This window comes from Chelonia mydas, chromosome 11, assembly GCF_015237465.2.
Source record: "Chelonia mydas isolate rCheMyd1 chromosome 11, rCheMyd1.pri.v2, whole genome shotgun sequence".
Lineage (NCBI taxonomy): Eukaryota > Metazoa > Chordata > Testudines > Cheloniidae > Chelonia > Chelonia mydas.
The window spans coordinates 34,430,323-34,445,509 of NC_051251.2; positions in this window are offsets into that span (position 1 = coordinate 34,430,323).

The window sequence follows — 15,187 nt, forward strand, 5'->3', positions numbered from 1 at the left end:
GAATCGACCCACTCCTTTGCAGCTTTCCCACCCTACTGTGCCTATAAGACATTGAGCACAGGAGAGAATCTGGTTGTAAACTTCCAGAGGTGCTCTGATTTAAGTAGCGGTATTCAGGGTACTTGGGCTCAGTTCAAATGATGAGTCACCAATCTCTTGTGACTAAACTCAGTGTGGAGGCAAGCAAGAGTCAAACCAGAGTGTTTTTCTCTCATTACTTCATTGTGGGAGGAGAAGGATCAAGTCACTGACAAGGGAATAGAGGAAAAAAGTGATGGGACAGAACACAAGTGTTGGCGGGGGGAGGGGGGAGAGGGAGGAACAACAGAGAAAAGGCAATTGTGCAATGGGACAAAGAGACAAAGAATGAGAGCAGTTTTCAAAAAAAATCAGCAGTCAAATGTTGGTGTAAGTTACACATTGGGTGTAAGAGTGTGAGAAGGCACGTAAAAGAGGATAAGTGGCAAAGTAGCATAACTCGTGTCAATCTGCCACTGTGGGTGTGCAAAAGACGTGTCAATGACATGGATTGCGTATTCTGCGAGAATACAATGGCTCTGGTGTAAGTGCATGCAACTTCAGAGACAGCAGTGGGGATGCCCTGAACCAGTCCTTCCCCAGGCTGCCCTTCACCCTTCCTGCTCGGCATACCCACTGTTGGGGCTGCACTGGCCAGATGGAAGCTATCTACCTGGTGGAGGAGAGGTTGCTCTGCTGCCCCTTCCAGATTAACTTTCCACCGAGAGGGTCCCTTGGCCTGCAGAACCCGGGAGAGACCCAGAGTGATTCTGGCCTAAAACACTGGAATTCTTAAAAGCTGTCTGATGGGTAGTGAATAATCTCAGTGACACACCACACTCACTGATGACTATTATAAATTACTTAGGAGCAGCAGATCACATGGCAAATGGTGTTTTGGGGGAAAAAATGGACTGTCATGCAATGCGTGTTATATTTACAGCATGGATGCTCAGTTCAACAAGGTACATATTATACATTAAAAGTAAATAATAGGATTATAATCATTCAAGTGCAGAACTCTATGATTAGCTGTAATCTGTCAACATAAACGGGGTATGCTAACTCATATGAGCACAACAGCTATTTATCTGTTACTTGGACCAGAAGAGACATGACTCTATTCTAATTTTAATGGGGTTTGACTTATCTACACCTGTTTTCTTCATTCAGTCAGGAAATGCAACTGTTAGAGGGGAAAATTTGTTTAGAACCATAGATCTGGTTTTTAGCATTGTTAAGAAAATAGTTTTCCAGGAGACAGTATACCTGAAAATAGGTTAAGATACTTTTGAACTCTCTTTGCAAGAAACTGACCTTATTGCTAGGGGCCACTGTCAGAGAACAAGAATGAAATTGAGAAGATCTGGTTTCTACCTCCAACTATGCTATTGACTCTCTGTTTCAAATTGCCTCTTAATCAGTCTTTGCCCATCTATAAAATTGCCATTAAAATATACACAGAGAGTTGTGAGACCTGTTTTATGTTTGTAAAGTGCTGTGATTTCCCCAGGGTAGAGTAAACCTCAAAGGAAGTGGAGGAAAGAGGAAGAGGGAAAGACTGGCGACAGAAGTGAGAGTGGCAGTGTCTTAAACATTACCCCAGCATCTCAGGAGTAAGAAAAAGAAGGGCCATTGAAAGGACAGTGACAGATACTGAGCTGAAGATTCAGTGGAGCTGACAAAGATCAGGTGTCAGGATTAATTTATTCTAGATAAAACAGGATTTCCAGAGAGAGCAGGATGGGGGAAGGTGGAGTGTCAGTAAAAGGCTATCAGTATTAGAGTCAATACATGATGTCATTAAGTATTAGAGTCAAGTCAATCATTAAACCATCTACTAGTAATGGAAGACCATGACACTTTTTTCCAGGCTTGTTCTGAGGAGGAGAATGATTTGGGAAGGTGAAACTATTTGCCTGGGAAGGATTTTTAATGTGGCTATTGGATTAGCTGGAATTTTGTATGTAATATGAAGTGATCTATATATTTGTCCTAGATCTTTGAAGAAGCACATTTTAAAATCTAAATAAGCAAATAAAATAAAATAGAGAATAAATGTTAAGTTGTTCCATTTGGATGCTTATTCAAAAGCCATTCAACTCTTTTTGGTCTGAAAACAGTGCGGAAAGATCAAGCTATCTTGTGAGATTGCCAGTACTTCATCGTTTTAGCCAGATTAGGAAATATGATTATTTGTTATATGTATTTCTAAGGTGCCCATTTCCATAATGTCTGGGGTTGTATCTTTCTCACAGTATTTCTGTGGCTCCTGGGTGAAAGTTCTGAATGATGGTTGTTAATTTCTTACTGGTATGCATCCTGGCCATCCATTCCTATTTAGCCTGCTTTTGGCCATTTACCAGTAGTTACTTGTCCATTTCAAAACATGTCATTTTGATTCCAGTGATTTACTACTTTGTGTTTCAGTTTGTCCCCTATGTCATCCCTGCCATGGGTGCACCCATCAGTTCTGTGTCCTCTGTGACTCATGAAATAGCTTTCACACAGTTTGCTGTAGATAAGATTTTCCATGTTGTACACCAACAGATTTCAAGGGCTTTCTTAGGAAGCCAGTGCAATACCAAGGTACTCAGAAAGCACAGTGATGTATGCAGTATGACTTGAACAGAAAAGAGTAGCTCCTCTTTTGGTGACAGTTAGAAACGCTCATGAATTTTGTCTTGATTTTTTTTCTCTTCTCAGGGATTCTTTAAGAAACAATAGCACTTTCAGTGTTGTTTGCTGCCCAGTTAAACATTTGTTTGATACACATCCTACTTAGGCAAGACCAATTGGTTTATGATAGTGTCTGTCCCATGCTTTCTAGCCTATAGGCTAGAACGTAGGCATGTAATGTATTGTGCCTCACAAATAAAGTTAAAGACAGGATAGTGTGTTAACATACCCTAATTTAAGCACCAGGCCACCACAAAACCACCTCTGGGCCAATTTTTCAAAGTGTGATAGTGGAAGAGAACGACCTCGGTGTATTGGTTGATCACAGGATGACTATGAGTTGTCAATGTGATACAGCCGTGAAAAAGGCTAACACAGTCCTAGGATGCATCAGGAGAGGTATTTCCAGTAGAGACAAAGAAGTGTTAGTACCATTATACAAGGCACCGGTGAGACCTCATCTGGAATTCTGTGTACAAGTCTGGTCTCCCATGTTTAAGAAAAATTAATTCAAAGTGGAACAGGTACAGAGAAGGGCTACTATGATGATCCAAGGAATGGAAACCTACCTTATAAGAGGAGACTGAAAGAGCTTGGCTTGTTTAGCCTAACTAAAGAAGTCTGAGGGGAGATATAATTGCTCTCTATAAATACATCAGAGGGATAACTTAAATAACTTCTCTCCCTCCCTGGTATTTAAGTGCCAATGTAGACACAAGAACAAATGGCTATAAACTGGCCATCAACAAGTTTAGGCTTGAAATTAGATGAACGTTTCTAACCATCAGAGGAGTGAAGTTCTGGAACAGCCTTCCAAGGAGAGCAGTTGCGGGGGGAAACCTTCCTGGCTTCAAGACTGAGCTTGATAAATTCGTGGAGGGGATGGTATGATGTAATTGTCTACAGTGGCATGTGGCCCATCGGTGACTGCCAGTAGCAAAAATCCTCAACTGCTGGAGACGGGACACTAGATGGGAAGGGCTCAGAGTTACTACAGAGAATTCTGGCTGGTGGGTCATACCCACATGCTCAGGATCTAACTGATCACCATATTTGGGGTCGGGAAGGAATTTTCCCCTAGGTCAGATTGGCTAAAACCCTGGGGATTTTTCACCTTCCTCTGCAGCATGGGGCACGGATCACTTGCAGGTATAAAATAGTGTAAATGGTGAATTCTCTGTAACTTGAAGTCTTTAAACCATGATCTGAGGAGTTCAGTAACTCAGCTAGAGGTTAGGGGTCTATTTCAGGAGTGGGTGAGGTTCTGTGGACTGCAAGGTGCCAGAGGTCAGACTAGATGATCACAACGATCCCTTCTGACCTTAAAGTCTATGAGCTTCAGTGTCTGCAGGAATCTGGAGCTTATTTAAACGATGTGTGGAGAGGTGCATGTTGGGCCGAGAGGTGCTTTTCAATGACATGTCCATTATGTTTGTCTCTGTGCTTAAGCCTGGTATTGCTGCATTGGCAGGTTAGAAAACAAATTCTAAAGACTGTAATATATACTTTTCTCTATGACTATTCGGTATTGGTTTCACACCGGATAATACTTGTTCTTCCCTTCTTCAGCGCTTCCTCCTTCTTTCAATATTCTGTCTCTCTTGCTTTATTTTTCTCTTTCTTTTTCTCTTATGTGCATTTGAATTAACTTTCATTTTTATTACGGTTGTCTGAGATGCCACTGATGTAAACTATATCAAAATAGGAATTTGGAACAACACGAGCACCAGTCAGTCACCATATATTAGCATCACCTTGAGAAAAATATTGTAACAGAATTGTAATACTGGCAACATAGTCTTAGAATCATAGTACAGGGAGGTCTGCCTACATAATGTCAGTGCAACTATCATCACTGCTGTTATATTAAAGTGAGTCTGAGACTTGAGCAAATGTGCCCACTTTACACTCACAAGCATTCCCATTGATATTAGTGGGCTTACATGAGTGGGGCAAGCCAGATTTGGCCCAAAGAAAGGGGAAATGATCTCCTTTTTCTTTTAATTTACAATTAACTAAAAGATGCTGTGGTCCAATGTGCCATCTGATTTTCACAGCATGTCTCAAATATTTAAATGTGTCTTATGTTGTGAAATATGTCATTAACTTTTTTTTAAAAACACAGCATTATCCATGACTGATTAGACTATGCCAATCAGGGCTGCATAGAGTTCTTAGTCATCAGCAGGAATGTAGCCTAAGCCCATCTGCTCCAAGAACACTTGAGCTAAATAGTAGTAATTTTAAAGGTTGTATCCTTTCTAGAAGGCAACATAATGACATACACTTGAGCAGGTCTGATATTCAAGAGGACCTTGGGGGATTGTGACAGATTTATCAGGCCTTCTCTCCCACTTGCTTTAGGCATCAGCACACTGATGCTTATCTGCATAAGGAAAACTTATTTAGGCCAGACTACCAAAGAAATTTAGTCCTCCAGAGGCCTAAAAGGGCCAGGATGTGACCAATAGGGAGCCCGCAGGCCAGTTCAGAAGGCTTGCTTGATGCTACTGCAGGTAATGCTGAGTGAGCCTGGGATAGGAAAGGAGCTCCTCAGTGTGAGGCTAGGATAGGCCCTTTGCTTCAACACTGTAATGAGGCAGTCACATTTTTTGTTGTGTTTTTAGCTTAAAGGCACAAACAGCCCGTTCTTGAGTTTGTGCTGAGCTCATGATATGGGCTGTTCTAGTCTAGTCCAGCTGCTTCAAGAACATACACTTGAGTATTACAGACTTCCCCCAGTTAGCCAAAACATACACGTGAACAGCCGGATTCATTGCAGTTTGTTTCCAAAAAGCGCGTGCTAGGTGCTACTATTACAGTTATTTAGTTCAGAGCTCCACAAACGGTGGTTTGTGTCAGGAAATTATGGAAAACATAAACAGGGAAACAGGAGTCAAAGGAAAATTTCGTAAAGCTATCCGAAAGAGGGAAAAGAAGAAAACATCACATCCCAAATCTATAAGTATAGAAACTGGCATTCTGCAATCATATGTCAATATATCTTCAGATCTGTCTCTCATCTTCATTGGCTTTGTCTGGTGTGTTACAGAGGCTGGATTCATCAGGAAAAAATATTTTTTTCAGTTGCAGGATATAATACAGTAAATCATGAGATTCGAATCCAGTGGATTACCCTGATGGGCCGCAGGTTGCCCACCACTGTTCTATTCGATCAATTTCTTACACAGTGGATTGAAATCCCACCAACTCTTAAGACACCTCAGCAAAATATCAGGATCAGCACCATTGTGCATTCAACAGAGAGGCCATGTGTTGAAACAAATCTTAATGGGTCATAGCTGGGCAGATTGTTACCAGTACCAGTGAAAATTCAGATTCAATTTGCTCAATGCACAGCAGTTTATTTAAGAAAGAATCACACAAGCAGTAAAAGGTTATATAATATGTCTCCCTAATAAGCCTCAATTCCCCAAGCATAAACCCTCAATAACTATGTTGGCCGTACACAGTATCCTGATTGGCAAACAAAGCAGGTCCTAGATGGAGACCTCTTCTCTTCTCTTCCCCTCTCAAGGACTTGGTCGGTCAAATGTCTCCCAAAGCAGAGTTTTGGCTACCCCAAGACCTTCTGTCTTCCAGTGTCACAGACCTCTTCAGATGTTAATTGGGGAACTAACACACACTGATGCTTAGCATTTATACCTTTTGTTCTCAGAGGAGTCACATGTCCCAGAAATATGCCTTGTGGGCATTCCATTATTGTTTTTTCTAATTATTATTTTAGAAGGGGCCTGCAGACAGACACAGACCAAAGATCAGCTGACGTTTATCCTTTCATCAATCATTCACTTGAGCTCTTACCGTGGTGTCATCTAAAAGGGTCATTTTGACCCGGGTCAGCCTGTGTCAAGCCCACTGATGGCGTGTTTTTGTGTTTTCTTTACTTGGTGAGCTGGTCATCGGCTGATATGTTCCAAAGTTTCATATTGAAACACACACACGGATACAGTTTCAATTACCCATTGAAGTGCAATCTCAGCACTCTCAGTAAATTTCCATATCAACTACCTGATACTGAGAGAATCCTGCTCCAGGAATCTTCTAGTAAATTGAGATGTACCAAGCCATACCAAACTCATGTTCACCATATTCATTCATATCAATCAGAGTAATTCATAATAATAATTTGGCACAATCCCAACACCCTGGGCTGCCAGGTATAGTCACATGGCTCTGGAACTACAAAACAATAGGTCTGGATTGATTTTTCATGTTTAATGGCCCCTTAATAGTCCCACTGGGGTAAACAGTGGTTTTGCCATGAGCCCTGAGGAAGGTGCAGTGCATAGTAGTTGGACTGCCCCAGGAGCAGACCAGGAACCGGATTGTGACTCCTGAAGTCCTACTTCCCCCGGGCTCCTCTACCTGGTGCAAATTACTTCCCCTGTCATGGCGGCACAGCTGTGCTGGCCAGCACATTAGAAGAGTAGAGCTAAGGCTCTGCCCACTACCTTTCCCTACCTGTCCACTCCCATTCTACCTGTGCTGGAGGGGCTACAGCAGCCCCGCACAGGCTGTTTTCACTGCGCTGCTACCAGTGATATAAGTATTAAGTGCAGAAGTGTAGGGAGGAGCTTGAAGCCCCATTAGATTCCTCATGGGTATGTTAGCTGAGTTACAATCTGGCCTATTGAAAATGGAATTTCCTGTGCAATAAACAACTGTCCCATATGTGTAAAGAGGTTGGAATTTGGCTCTTAGTTTTCCCTCTCCTGTTGACCTGTTGGTCTGCTGTTGACCTTAGTTTTCCTTCTCCTTAAATCTCCTGCACAGTTTTGCATGGATCTCATCCTTTGAAGCACTATTTTCTGGGTAACTGTGACAGACTGATATGCCACTATGCATATAGAATTGGGCCCAAACACGGCCTTGGCTGGTCTGGAAGTCAAGAATATTTCAGAAAGCCCTAGGGGTGAAGGAAACTGCCAAGCCTTGTGCTCTCAGCATGATTAACTGCGCCGTCTTGTGTCTCTGAGAAGTATGGTTAGAATACAGCATTCCTTTTTCTCAGAGGGACAATCAGTCCTGACTCAGCCTCAGTGGGGCTGCAGCAGCCTCACTTGTTAAGCTTTGTAGGTGCTTTGGGAAAGAGCTGGAGTGGTGTTCATTCTTTGTTGGAAGGGGATTATTTTAAATTTTTGGAAAGAAAAAAAGACCCTCTATTTTTAGGGAGGACAAAATATTATGCGGGGTAAAATCTGCTGTAAGAATATGCTATGCTCCCTTCCAGGCAAGCGGGAGGGGGGTTCCTCCATTGTCCACTCAGGGCAAGCTGCGCTGTGTACTGTTCTGCGTAGCAAGGCTGGGATTTACTGGGAGTAATATGCAACCTTGTGTGGGGAGGAAATAAAGGAAATCTCAGGATGAAGAAAGATGTAAAAGATACAAGTAATACAGTGGTAGTAGGCAATTCTAATGACATTGGCAGAATGACTCTATCAGCATATTCAGAAAATCATGAAAGGTCATCTGTGCTATGCTGTATGTCCCTAAGCAATGCATGTGTGATTGAGAAAGAATGGACATGCAATGCCTGTGCCCTTGCTCTATTTTTGTTTGCTTGTTTATTCTGTAAATTCAACCTGAAATTATTAAGCGAGTTATTTCGGGCTATGCCAGGAAGGTTCATGGAAGCAATAGTTTACTGATTGCAACCTACTGGAATATGTTTTCTTTTGAGAAGGAATCCCATGTCTGGTTGGACTATACATGACATTTAAGTGGAATACAGAGACTAGATTTGACCAGGGCATATTTTTAAAGTTGTTAAACTTTGCTTACATTAGGTGCTAAGTGCTGTTTTAAAATGTGTTAGTTAATACATATTAGCTAATATGTTTTAAAATACCATATGTTTCCCTACTCTAGACAGGACCATGTTTGTGGTGTAATCATCTATTCTCCACTCTTGATTCAAAAGGTGGAAACAGATCTCAATAGGTTATTTGGTATTCGTTTCTTAGTGGTGTCAATTTAGTACAATGGATGGCAGAGTCCCAGCTATTATTCTTATTATTAGTGGTGTTTGAATTTTTGTTTATTATCAGAGGAAACACAACAAATGAATACAGCCCTGTTGGACAGCCTTGGGTTGCCTCTTTCCATCAGTTACTATTGCATCTCTAAATGTGACCTATTAGATTGGAGGCCAGCACCTGGTTGTTGTTGGCTTGCATGCCTAAAAGTTATATTGGGGACATTATTACTTATTCAATCTTTGGCTGCACTGTGGAATTAAGTCCCTTAGATCCAGCCATCTGCTATCTTGACACATTAGAAAAAGTGAATGCATTATTTTTTTTAAACAAAGGCTGTACCAGTGATGGGAGATTAGTGATATGGAACAAAAATATCTACTACTGCTTGTTAGAATTCATGAAAATCATAACTTTTCTTTGCCTTTGATTTTTTTAACATTGGAAAGGCCAGATATGTCTCCAGTTTATAGTGTGTGTTCCCCAGTTTTTATGTCCTAATTTTAAATTGTAGAGTTGATCAAGACATGTGGCTTGAGGAAAACATGAGAGGAATAAAATCTTGGCAAGCCCCATTCTTACACACCTTTATTGTTACACTCATTTAGGGCCAAATCCTTCTCCCAATGCAGTCAATGACAAAACTCTAGAGAGAGCAAGATCTGTTCCTTAATGCATTTGTAGCCAAATCCTCAAGTTCTTACTCAGGCAAAACTCCTATCACAATCATTAGGAGTTTTGCTTAAATGCCGAGGATGGCGGGGTTTGGTGCTTATTAAAATATACGGGAGGTGTTGTCCTCTAACAATTCCTGCTCACTTAAGAACCAGTCCTGCTCCAATGCCCATCACTGTGAGCAGGATTGGGCCCATAAAAAGGAATGTGATGTGCTAGCCAGGCAAAAATAAAATAAAGGATAATGAATTGCAAAAGGGCCTGCCCTCCACCTGAAGCAAGTCTATTTTAAAATGAGCATCGGCCTCATCATGAGGGAACAGTGCTGGAGACATGTACAGTTAAATTTCACAGTAGTCTAACAATGAAAAAAGCATGTGTGAGTCGTCTTGGCTAACGGCCAACAGGCATTGCAGTGTTCCTACTAGTTGAGGCTGAAAAGGAGAGAGATAAGGAGATAATTAATTAGCCAGGAAATATTGTCCTTACTCTGAAAATATGTGGGATATGTGCCTATGGAAAATGCTGGGAAAATAGTTATTTTCTGCTTCCCTAAAATACAATTTAATGAAAATGAAATGATAATGGGATGAAAATGGCTTCTATGTTGTTTGGCCAGCTGCCTGAATACAAACAGAGATGCACTGACCCCAGCTTGAGCTTCCTGATACATGCAGATAGCTAATTGTTTTCACACACATTCACTCGGTTTCATACACACACCATTTGAAATCACATTGTCTCTCTCACATGCTCTCCTCACTCACGGGTGGTAGTGAGTTTTTACCTCAAGTGCTTTTTTTATTTAATTTTTTTAATAATGTTTCATCTTTGCAGAGCAGCATACATTACTTTCCATTATTGATGCCAGTCATCTGCAGGTGATTGGTGAAGCCTGAAAGTGTTGTATATAGAGTGATTTCTGCTTTCCCAGTTCCCAGGGAGACATGTTTTGCTGTTTTTTGAGCCATAGGAATTCAAATCCCAATATCATCCCAAGTATCTCACCCACTGCAGAGCCAGTGCCATTCCTCCAGGCTAGTTGGCAAATGTCTGAATCGAGCACCCTGGAATCATTCACCCAGCAGGTTAATAAACGTTTGGCTACCCTAGGTGATCACCTTTTCACCCCAGAAGGGATCACTGTGAGCATCTGTCTGACCTCTTGCATGACACAGGCCATGGAACTTCCCTGGAATAATTTTCTGCCTGCCCTGTGAAGTTATCCTCCTTTCCATACACACAGATCAAATGCTAGTGGGTCAGATCATCAGTTGGGATGAATCAGTGACTACCGTGGGGTTGCACCTATTTACCCCCACTAGGAATCTGGCCCAGTATATTCAGATATACATTGGTAATGCTGTCATTAAACATGGCACTTTGCAGACAATTTGTTGAGAACATAGATAAGTCTTAGTATTTTATGGGAGGTAAAGGAAGGTAAAGAAAAAAGCAACACTCTAGCAAGTCTGAAGTTAGGGACTGAATTATAATCCCACTGAAAATCAGTTGAGATTCTCCAGATTTCTCCAGTGTGACTCAGGGCAGAATTTGGCCCATGACATACATTGTTCATGTGCATCAATTTCTTCACCAAGGCTCCATTATTTCTGTCAAACCAGTTTTCAGTCACTTGGTTCTCTATTGTGACTGCTTTGGCTTTAATATTATTACTGAACCCTGGAGTCAAAGCTTCCACTAACTTCAGTGGGGCCAAGATTTCACCCATGGACTCTTTTTCCCACCTTGGGATGTAGACTAATGAAAACATATTTTGCCCCTTTTTCATTCCCCTTCTTCAAGAGATATATGTACATGTAGTGTAGCTGGGAATCTCCTCTGTTCCTGCTGTACAAGATGGTGAGAGCAGGTCTGCTTGTTTCAGTGCAGGGATTTGCTTCCTGAAGAAAATTGCTGACAATTTCTTGTCCCTTCGTTTGTCCCTTTTTGGCATACCAAGCTCTTTTCCTTAACAATTAGAGATACTTTGGGAGCAAATTTGTTCCACTAATTAGCACATTTCAGTGAATTAGAGTTGAACAAGCAGAGCTCTCCTACATTCTGCCTGCTGGAACCATATCTTTACATCAGAGTTTTCAAAAATTATCATTCCAGTTTTAAATCAGCTGTTGTTCACTCACACAGTAACTATTTAAATGGGAGTTTTTAATATCTATGTATTCTGTACATATCCAGTACAATACATACATTGAGCATGTTACTTTTGTGGTACAGAAATTCCCAATGATGTGATAGACCTCATGGGTTATCATGATAATAATTAAGGAATATTGACAGGCTTGGTCAACTCAAAATTTGGCTTGCCATTTTTGTTGCTGGTGCATTTACTAAAAACTCTCTTGACTTTTAGTCAAGTCAACTATGAATATAGATTAATTCCTACTTGCTTCAGTTCTAAAGCAAAGAGGAATAATATCTGATCAAAATGTTAAAAATGAAAAATGTCCAAATATGTCAAATTAGTAGTAGATGTGAGCTGCATTTTTTTAAGTTATAAAAGTGTTAGCTGTTTAAATGGCAAAGATAAGCAAGACATAGTGTGACAAAGTTCCTCCTCTACCTTGGTGGGTCTTGCGCTTATTGGTGGATTTGTTTGCCTTGGAGCTTCATGGCAGCCCTCAGTTTGGCCGTTTTCATGAACACACAGTCCAGGTCAACTCCTCCTGTGTCTGACCAGGAGTTGGGAGGATTTGGGGGGAACCCGGGCCTGCCCTCTACTCCGGGTTACAGCCCAGGGCCCTGTGGAATGCAGCTGTCTAGAGTGCCTCCTGCAACAGCTGTGCGACAGCTACAACTCCCTGGGTTACTTCCCCATGGAACTCCTCCCAATACCTTCTTTATCCTCACCATAGGACCTTTCTTCTGGTGTCTGATAATGCTTGTACTCCTCAGTCCTCCAACAGTCCGCGTTCTCACTCTCAGCTCCTAGCACCTCTTTCTCCCAGCTCCTTACACATGCATCACAAACTGAAGTGAGCTCCTTTTTAAACCCAGGTGCCCTAATTAGCCTGCCTTAATTGATTCTAGCAGCTTCTTGATTGGCTGCAGGTGTTATAATCAGCATGTCTGTCTTAATTGTCTCCAGAAGGTTCCTGATTGTTCTGGAACCTTCCGTGTTACCTTACCCAGGGAAAAGGGACCTACTTAACCTGGGGCTAATATATCTGCCTTCTATTACTCTCCTGTAGCCATCTGGCCTGACCCTGTCACAATAGGTAGCACTTAGCACCTCTCAATGTTTTGGTCAAATTTGCCTGTGTAGCTTTGCCAAAGTGAAATCTGTGTGTGGCCAGATTTTCTATTTATATTCTCTAGGCAGGTTATTATTCCTACTTGTTCTAGCTGCTAATACATCTGTCTAGAATTTACCAGCTTCTGTCCTTCCTTTCTTTTGGATATTAGAAGACATTAGAGAAAAAACATGGTCTTTCTTGTGGGACTCAGGAGATGTGGGTTCAGTTCCCAGCTCTTCTACTTTTCATTTGATTTTGGGAAAGCCACTCAAGGTCTCTGTACTTCAGTTCCCCATCTGTAAAATGAAGTAATAATATTTCCATATCTCACAGGCATTGTTGTCAAGATAAATTCATTAGTGTTTGTTAGGTGCTCAGATACTATTGCAATGGAGCCATAAGTGCCTAGATAATTGCAGACTGAAAGAGAATATTTGTTGCTGGTTTTTTATATTTTTAAATTAAAGTCCAGATGAACATGAAACCTAAGAAGCCTTCAAGTGGCACTCAGCCCATTCCACCACTAACCTATGTATGCCTGCTATATCTCTTTCTCCTTTTACCCTCAACAGCTTGACAAATGGACACAGCAAATAAAACCCTGCATAAGCTGGGAAGCCTTACCTTGGGCAGTGTGTTTTTTACCTCTTGTACATTCTGGCAACAGTTGTGTAGCTTGTTGTGCCAATAAAGAGTTACTGAACTGAGAATTGGATCTTCAAGTCATTCATGCCGAGTACAGATTCTTTGGGAAACAAGACTTGCTGATAGGTTTCAGAGTAGCAGCCATGTTAGTCTGTATCCGCAAAAAGAAAAGGAGTACTCGTGGCACTTTAGAGACTAACAAATTTATTTGAGCATAAGCTTTCGTGAGCTACAGCTCACTTCATCCGATGTGCTTATGCTCAAATAAATTTGTTAGTCTCTAAGGTGCCACAAGTACTCCTTTTTTTTTTTGAAGACTTGCTGAGTTGCAACAATTTCATAATCAATTGCTTTTCCACTTGTACATGCATCAATGACAAGGCAAGCGTGCTTCGTGTGTTTTGATATATTACATAGACCTAGCATAGTACACTTTGCAGAACTGGTTTACAATGGTATGTTAAAATGTAGCATAACAGTAACAGAGCTATTTGAATTCCTTTTGGACAGCATAAAGCATATTATCTTAGGAAAACACAAGCCATGTTTGATAAATGCAATTAATCTTTTGGATATTTGGATGAATACTTTGTCTCCCTCTAAACTAACTGTTTGTTTTTCACTTGTTTTGTTTAGAAAGTATGTTGATTTCATGATAGTTAACTTAATTTGGCATAATGGACTATGCAGTTTGCAAGGCATTTATTCCTTTGTTCATACTAGTATTGCTATACAGTAGTTACTATTATGTATTGTTTGTACCGTGTTAATGCCTAGAGGCCACATCTGAGATGAGGACCCCGTTGTGTTAGGTGTTGTACTTACGTATAGTAAGAGACAGACAGCCCTTGCCTAACAGAACTTAAACTGAAAACACAGAAAAAGGGCAGGTAGTTGGGGAACATCCATGTAATATATCAAAATATACTAAACACAGGGTGGTAAGTCCACGTTTGAGTCCCAGTCCACTCCCTTAATCACAAGACAATCCTTTCTTGTTTAGAAGATGGAATCTTCAAATTGAAAGACATTTTACAGTATCATCTGCTTATTGTATCGACTTACTGATTCCACACCATAGCCCACACAGTTGAGTGGATTTCTGCATAACGAATTTCAACAAAAAAAATTACTTTCTTATCTGTATCACAAAAATAGCAAAAATAGCTTTTCTTGAGAATAGTTAGCTAATTCTGTTCTTTTCATATCAGTCAAAGCTAGGAAGTATAGAATCATATACAAATGAAGAAGGCGAAAAAAGAACAAACTTCTGTTTGAATCTCTGAATCACTTTTATTTCCAATCGATAAAAAGTTTCACTGTGGTTGTTTTGTCTAGAGAGGCACCCGAACTGCAAAGATTCTTATCCAGGCCCTTCTAGAGTTTCAAAGTGTTGAAATCCAAGGTTTCAATGCGTGTAGTCCGAGTGAGAAGGGACTGTCAGTTGTAAAGTTTCATTTCAGATGCAAGTCCAAACTGTTCAAATATTCAGTGGTGTTTCAAAACTGGATGTGTGTTTTTGGAATCATGTCTAATTTTATCCTAACTCCTTTTTGGATTCTAGTCTGTGGCTTGTGATAATTTTTCTCCATCATTTTACTGTTTGATTTTTGTTTGCTTTTCCTAGCTGGGGAAAGCCACAAATGATGTTAGACATAACTCTAGAATAAACAATGCTAATGACAAAGCAATTTGAAATTATAAAAGGACAAGTGGTGCAACAAAGACTGGCTAAAGGCCTGAAGGAGATAATTAGAAAACCTCCTCCTTAAAGGAAAGCAAGTCTGCTTTTAAAATAAGAGCTTCAGATTAGATTTTAAAATACAGTGGAAGAAAGAACTTAGCAAAGGGCACCATAAAAGAAAATAAACAAATGAACCTAGATAGGAAGGATAAGTATTGGAATTGTTGAGA